Source organism: Elephantulus edwardii, unplaced genomic scaffold (genome assembly GCF_000299155.1).
Source record: "Elephantulus edwardii isolate Elephantulus edwardi_28Jun2011 unplaced genomic scaffold, EleEdw1.0 scaffold00138, whole genome shotgun sequence".
NCBI lineage: Eukaryota > Metazoa > Chordata > Mammalia > Macroscelidea > Macroscelididae > Elephantulus > Elephantulus edwardii.
The window spans coordinates 3,771,824-3,780,348 of NW_006399888.1; positions in this window are offsets into that span (position 1 = coordinate 3,771,824).

Below are 8,525 nucleotides of genomic sequence, written 5' to 3' on the forward strand. Positions count from 1 at the left end.
CCTCCAATATGGATTGAGGCTCAATGTCAAGAAGACAAAGATTCTCACCACTGGACCAATTGGCAGCATCAGGATGGATGGTGAAGAGATTGAGATCATTCACAGATTTAGTCTGCTTGGCTCCACAGTCAACACTCTTGGCACCAGCAACCAGGAAATTAAAAGACATATTGCCATGGGAAAGTCTGCTGTTAGGGACTTCTCTAAAGTATTCAAGGCAACGGTGTGTCTCTGGAGACTAAGTTGCGTTTGGTACAGGCCATGGTCTTTACAATCACTTGTTATGCGTCAGAGAGCTGGACAATGACCAAAGAGGATAGAAGGAGAATTGATGCTTTTGAGCTTTGGTGTTGGAGAAGAGTGCTGAGGGTACCGTGGACTGCTAAGAAAACAAACAGGTTCATCCTGGAGAGGGTTAAACCGAGCTGCTCCTTGGAGGCAAGGATTCTGAAACTTTGTCTGACATACTTTGGTCATGTTGTAAGGAAGGACCGGTCCTTGGAGAAGGATATCATGCTTGGGAGGGTGGAGGGCAGGCACAGGAGGGGAAGGCCCTCTGGGAAGTGCATTGATTCAGTGACTGGGGCAATTGGGATGAGTGTGTCGGAGACAATGAGTTTGGCACAGGACAGCAGAGTTTAGGGCTGTTGTACATAGGGTCGCTATGAGTTGCAAGCAACTCGACGGCACATAACAACAACAACATAGCTGTTTTCTGAATCTTTCTCCTCCTCTTGGGTTCACAGCTAGACCATATTTCTTAGACTCTGTTGTAGCTAGGCACGTCATGTAACTAACTTTCAGCAACGTGGAAGGTAAACAGAAGCAATGTGTGCAGCTTACAGGTCTGTATCATTGCCTAGTTATCACCCATGCTCTTTACCCCTTCCACATGGTTAACTGGAATGGAGATCATCTCCAGGGTACTTTTAGAGACCAGATGTTGAAGATGGCAGAGACGCAAGAGTGAAAAATCCTGTCCCCCTGAACACTGGCCTCCAGGAGAGATGCCAAGGATAATCACTGTTCTTGGGATTTTCATGAGAAGAAATAAGTTTCTCTAATATTTAGAGATTTTGTTATAACCATTTGCCAACCCTTACATATCAATAGATAATGTACAAAGAAGAGTCTCAAATACAAATGAATTTTTGGTTTTAAATTCTGACATAAACTTGTAGAATCCTGAGGGGAAAACTTTGTCCAATCTATTATAAAGATTTACTACTATGAGAACTGTAGTTGCTCCTAGTAAAGTGGACAAGTCTAAACCATTTTCAATAGCCTGGAAGTATAAAGAGAAATGCAGAGGTTTTATGTTCAAAGATGAAGTTTCAGTTAGGAAAGTACTTCTGGCAAAGAGAGCTATACCATAAAATTGGAAGGGAAGAACCCCTTAAGAGATCCTCAAGAGCTCAAGCATGGGTAAGTTTGCTAGGATGTCTCCCAGATTGAGGTCTGTTGTTCATAGGGTTACTGTGAATTGGAGGCACGTAACAACAAGTATCATCTAAGTGTCCCAACGTGGTACAAATGGCTAACCCTTCCGCTGTTAACCGGAAGGCATCATGATGGTGTGAGTCAGAAGGAATTGATGAGGTGACTCAGAAGAAAGGTCCGGCCCATTGAAAGTTCTATAAAGCACAATTGTGAGTGTACTTCACAGTTTCCTCATCTCCCTATCAGGCCCATGTGGAGCTCTTTCTCAATTCCTCTCCATGAGCATCTGGTAGTTTTCTGAAAGTCGTGAAGACTCCCTCACAGCCACAGTCCCCCACGTGTTTCTCACTCTCATCTGGTCTACACTCAGCCTCTGGAAATCCATCCACATTACTGTGTAAGTCTTGCTGTCATTTTTATGGCTCCAGTGGCTTCTGCTTCAGGTAAGCCAAACTCTGTTGCTATTCTTCTCTCAATGTGCGTTTCTCTAGTTCTACTTGCAGGTACTGTTTCACCTTGGGAACTGTTCTCTGATGTTGTTATTGTTAGGTGTCATGGAGTCAAGCACTCATAGTGATTCTATGAACCGTGGATATGAACCTTGCCCTATTCTGTGCCGTCCTCAGCATCTCTGATAAACTTGAACCCATTGCTGCAGTCATTGTACCAAACCATCTTGTTGAGGGTCTTCCTCTTTCCCTGACTCTTCACCCTTCCAAGCATTATATTATCACTTTTGCAAGGACTAGTCTCTTCTAATAACATGCCTCAAACATGTGAGGTACCATGGCTGATGTCAGAAAACGTAGGATACCGAAGGCTGCCTATTTATGTTTTATTGACTATGTAAAGGCATTTGACTGTGTGGATCTTAACAAATTTTGACTAACAGTGGGAAGAATAGGAGTCCCAGAATACTTGTGTTCATGAGAAATCTATTCTTAGACCAAGAAGTTGTGTGAAGAAAGAAACATTGCGTGGTTTAAAATCAGGAAAGGTGTGAGTCAGGGCTATATGCTTTCTCTTTACTCATTCAATCTACATGCTAAGCAAATAATGTGGGAGGCTGGACTGTATGAAAAAATGTGGCATCAGGATGAGAGCAAGATTCATCAACAACTTGTGCTATGCAGATGACACAAATGTGCTTGCTGAAAGTGAAGAGAACCTGAGATGTTTAGTGCAGATTTCTTCTCTGATGGGTCCATGAAAAGTTGGTGATGTTCAGCTTGTCTTGCAATTGTGGGAATAATGACTTCCAAGCTATTTACATATTGGGGTGGAAACCTGAGCTGTGCTAAGTTCTGAGAAACACGTCAGGTCAGGTGTTCAGATCCTAGGATGTGAGTGGTCTGATGGATTATGTGGGCATGCAGTAGGGACCTGTGGGAGTGTAGTGGTTAAGCTCTCAGATGCTAACTGAAAGATAGTTGGTTCAAACCCATCAACTGCTTCTTGCAGAACGGTGCAGCAACATGCACCAATAGAGATTTACAGCTTTGAAAACACTATACTGCAGCTCTACCCTGTCCAATAGGGTCAAAATGACTTGGAATCAATAGAGGACAGTGGGTTTGGACCTGGGGTTGGAGACTCGGATCTGTTTGAGGGAGTTTCTGCTGCCTTGGGAACATTCCTTCCCTTATCTATGAAGGTGTAATGGCTGCATTTGTCCTAGAGGGTTGTGAAAGAACATATATGTTGCTATAAGTGTGATAAGCTCTTGTAGTTCCAAAACGGCCACACTTCACTTACCTCTACACAGAAGCTTTGCTATAGCAAAAAGGAGTCTTTCGGTTTCCATGACGCTGCATTTCTCTGATCTTCCTAAGAGAAGCTCCGTGGACATAGCCTATAAGGAGCTGCCCCAATAACCCAAAGATGTCTCTCTAACAATTTTAATCCACCTTCTACTTCTTGGCAGAAAGATGGCCTGTCTCCTCTGAAAACCCGCTGGAGGGTCAGCTGTGAGTTGGTTCCGACTATTTGGTAATGAGAGAGATAAAGATAGAGACAGAGATAGAGATAGTGGTAGATAGAGATGAAAGATAGAGGGAGAAGAAGAAGGAGGAGGAGGAGGATGGAGGAGGGAGGGAAGGAAGGAGGGAGGGAGAGAGAAAGAGAGAGATTGATTACCAAGCGTTGGCTGGGCTCTGGTTCCAAGAAACACACATAGAATCAGTTTAAAGTGGAGCTGACAGATTGACAGGAATGCAAGAAAACCCACTTGTTCAGAACCCTGGGCCTGTGGAATCCCTTCCTGCTGGACATTCTCTGGATCAGAAGCAATGTCCACACACAAGGCAGTGTCACATTTACTTGACCTTTCCTCATGCCATGCCTGTGGGCCTGAGAGAACAGCTGCAGAGGACTGGTTGACCTCCAAAGTCCGCTCCCAAGTGTCGGTTGCCAGAGAATTCTTTTGACTGGAGCTGTTGGAGGCTCGGGACACATTTCTGGGCCGAAAGCAAAAAAAATTAGAAACAAAAAGAGCATGGCAAGAGATTCTGCTCCAAAGAAGCCTACGAACTCTCCTGCCGCAGTTGAGTAAAGGTCCTCTTTCATTTGAGCATAATTTATTTTTAAAAGTTTAATTTAGCACTTTAAAAATAAAGAGGATAGGTTAGACATTTGTTAAACACACACACACACACACACACACACACACACACACACACCCCTAGGATTTTTTTTTCTTTTCCCATGAGCCTTTAGAAGAACTTGCAGACTTTTTCACAACTCGACCACCATTCTGTAAGCAGTGGTCTTGTAGACTCTACACTGGTCCAATTATTCTCGTCATCTTTGCCTTCTGAATTTATGTTGTTTTCCTGCTTAGACCACCTCAAGGGAGGAAAGGGATCCCACTGATGTTATTTAGACAAACAGTCAGCTCTCTTTTTTTGACCTCTTTATGAGGTTTGGGAACAGTTGTGGCCTATTTAAGATTTTCCATTCTTGGGGAACTCTTGACTACGTTTGAAGGAGCTGAGTTAACAGATCTTATGCCTTCTGATGTGATCTACCTGCAACCATGAGACTCACCACGTCACTGTCCTTTCCCAAGGAAGGATCATGGAAAAGCCCCCTTTTCTTTAATCACGTGTCCTCAAATCTCAGTTTTTATGGAGATGACTTGTCTGTGTGTTTTCCCGCCCATGATCATTTACTCTCTTATTTAACTTTTGAAAGAACAAGGAGGGTCTTGGAAGTACTACCACTGCATCCTTGGAGCCTAGCATGCTGGTTGGTACTGAATAAATAATATTTAAACAACATTAATTTAATACTCATGAACCCAATCTATTTCTCTTTCCATTTTTCTTTTGAAGAAACTGAGACTTACTTCCCAAGTAGGAATTCAGTTATAAATGGTTCACTCTTTTAAGTCTGTGCTTTCAACTGACCCCTATAAATTCTACTGCAGAGTAAGGATGAGTGAAAGACAATGAAGAGAACATATGAGCTTATAATATGATGATTTTAGAGGAAGAGGGAGAGAAAAAGAAACAGACTTAAGAGACCTGTTCAAAGGGAGGTTAGGAAAACGGGTGTCAGGTAAGAATCCTCTGGAAGACCAGTCTATGTGACAAACATGAGCTTTGGGTCATGTTTGATTAGACTGGTCATGCCAATATTTATCTCAGACAATCAGTGTTAGGCACTTTTCCATTTTGGGACAGTTTTTGGAATTTAAAGAACAATTCTGTAAATGAATTCTAAAGGTTTGAGAATTTATTTCTGTGAAAAGATGAGGGTTAGCAAACTATTTGAAATGCCTTGAGATTGTCATTATTTGAATGATAGTTCATAAACTAGCTTTTTTTTTTTTTAAATCTAGCTCAGGGCAAGAAGCTGCGCTGGGATCTTGAAGGCATGGGGTTCGAGTCCACCAGCTGCTTTGTGGGAGAAGGATGAGCAATCTCCTCCAGTGCAATTACCTGTCTCTGAAAACCCACTGGAGGGTCAGCTGTCAGTGTCAACCCAATGGTACACAACAACAACAACAAGAAGGAGAAGAGTGATCACCACCACTTCATAGCACTCCTGTATGCTTGGTCCTTCTCATTAAACCCAACCAGAATATCCCTGAGGCAGAGATTGTGACACCGCCCTTTTGTTTCCGTCAATACTGGCTGGAGTTAGGAGGTCTAGACACTATCCTGGTGTTTGCCTTTTGCAATCCAGGGGAATCTCATGAACTCTCTCTCTTTTTAAAAATTTATTAATTTTAATGAAAGTTTACAGAGACCTAGGGTTTCCATTCATTCATTGTTGCACTTTTCTCCCTACCCACACCTTTCCCCCCCCAAATCACTCTTCTCCTTGAAAAGAAAAAGGAAAACTCTTTCATTGTTATGCAATCCCTCCCCCTCCAAGTCTACTCCACAGTGCAGCCTTCATTCTGGACTTCTGTAATGACAGTTATACCTAATCATATATCCCTTTTAAACAGTTCTCTTCCTCATCTGTTTCAATGCATTATACATCATTCCTTCCCTCCTTTGGCTTGGTCCCTAGCTCACGGTGACTCTATAAACAACTGAGTGAGCTCCCATTACAGACTGGACTATTAGGACCCATAAGGTTTTTACTGGCTGGTTTTTGGATGTAGGCCTTCAGGCCTTAATTCCCAGTCCATCTTAGCCTGAAAGTTCTGCCCCAACTTGCTCAGCATCTTAACAATAAGTGAAGTCTCCACTTAGCGATGGGTAGTGACTGCATGTGAAACATCTTGGCCTGGAATTGAACCAGGTCTCCTGCATGGTAGGTGAGAATTCTGCCTCTGAACTGCCACTATCCCACCCCATCCCTCTCTGATTTCTCTCAGGTACCTTTTTTTCCCTCCCACGTTAAATGAACTGAGGTGGGTTAAATGGTCTCTAAGGGTTCTTCTGGGTTAAAAGTTCACTGAGTCTGTGCCTCCAGGTGGCTGTTCTGGCCCCCTCTTTTATAATCCGCTCTCTTCAGGAATCATGGAAGGGCCAGGGAGGCAAGGCAGCACTGTTTAGCCGGCACCTGCACAGCCTGTGTGACAGGTGGGTTTTGAAGCTGAACAGCCTCTGTGTGAGCTGGCCAAGTGCTGCGCCTGCAGTCCGCAGCTGGCCTTCCTGGCTTCTGTCGACCCTTTGGCTGCTTTGTCAGTGTTTGGCCTTTCCAAGTCTCCAGCAACTGTTCAATCGTTTGCTTTTTTTCCTCCTCAGAGAGAGTCAAGGGCGCTGGGGGGCTTGTTACTTCGGGAAGCCTGCCACACGTCCTAATGCCTCGTAACCCCTAATGAGTGACAGATTTATTTGACTATTTTTGATAAGTGAGTTGTTTGTGACTCGTGGATGAAGGGAATTATTTGTAATTCCAACTTGAAAGGCTGACCATCTGAGAGAGTGACTAAGTGAGTGTGTGTATTAAAAGGTCATTCATAGTTGCTTAACATCCTGTCATATATCATCTCTGAGCTTTCTGTTTTTATTGTTTTGATCTCAAAAGGGTTTTTTTTTCATTTTCATGTGAGAGCTGGAAATTGGGAAACGACAGAGCTATTTATGGTCTCTGTTAGCAGTTGAGCAGCTTCAGTGACAAGCATTATAAACATGTTGTGTTAAAACCCCGACCCTTTGCTCTTCACTTTAATTACTTGGAATTCATTGAACTCGAGGCACCCTGGATTCTGTTTCCTGCTGTGATTCGGTAATGGTGACATTCTGACTTGGCAGAGCACGCACTTGTGACTCTGCTGACTCACGCTTCTCTTAACTTCGTCCAGGTCTCCACACACTGAGGAACCAGAATTTGGTCACTTTGCAGGTGTCTGGAACGACTCCCAGTGCCTATTACTAAATCAAGAGGCTGTAAAGTTTTTGCTTGAAAGAAACGTAAAGCGCTTTCTCCTCTTCCACTAAAGCCCCACCTCTGGAACGTTTGCTATTTAACGTCTAACTAGCAGTGTTTAGGATTGGCTCTGGGGCCAGTTAAACAGCTGAGTTCTAAACACGCTACCCTGATTTATCTCTTTTAAATTGTCACAATAACCCTTTGGAGGCTAGTGCTACTACTGCTCCCACCTTCAGGTGAGGATTGGTTAGTTAAGTTTGCTGACACCATTTAGTGGCTTCTTGCAAGGTGAGAAGCCAAAACACCAGGACTTGTCACTATGATTATCCTCATTTTCTTTGAGTTAAAATGTGGCCATTTTTAACAGCAAGCTACCTGGCAAGTGTGTTAAAAGTCATCTGCAGGGTGGAGGGAGAGGTGGGGAAAGGAAAGGGGGAAAATCTGGTGTGAAAAATAATGCCTAACCACAATGGAATGGATTGAGAAATTATGTTACATCCACACAATGGAATACTATGCAGCAGGCAGAAGTAATGAGTTTGAAAATTACCAACTAATATGGGAGGGACTGGAGAGCATTATGTTAAGTGAACTAACTCAGTCTCATAAGGACAAATACTGTGTAAGACCATTCTTGTAGAATGAGTATGAGGATCCAGGGAAGGGAGGGGGGGCTTAATTGCAGGGTCACACAGATGGGTGGAGGGTAGGCTGGGTAAATAAAAAAGGAAAAATCTGGTGTGAAGAACAATGTATGAGAACTTTGTAAGTAAACCAGTATAAAATAGGTATTTTATATATAGAAAAGTCATCTTCATGGGTATGATGGCAAAGGAGAAAGTGAAAATGATCAATTAAGCTAAAAATCCTTCAAAGTTATTGGAAAACAAACAAAGCTAAAAAAAAATAATGTGAGAAGAACATATCAATAGATGGCATTTTTTCCATTCCAGAAAAAACTGTGAAAATCAAGCACCCAAAGTAATACTTGATTCCTAGTATCATTCCCAGGTAAAAAATGGATGAAGTGAAAGGATAATATTCCAAAGGTGGAAGCAAGGTCAAGGACAAAGACCAAAACTGTGAATGACCATTGATGCCAATGGCTCATCTTCTCAGAAATGATGCAAGCCGCTGTTGAAAGTTATTTTCAATGGCCCAAGTTAAACAGTGGCTGAGAATAGAAGGTTGAAAGGTAATGATGAAAAAGGAAAGTGGTCAGGACATCAGCTCATGGGTTTTTAAAACTCTTT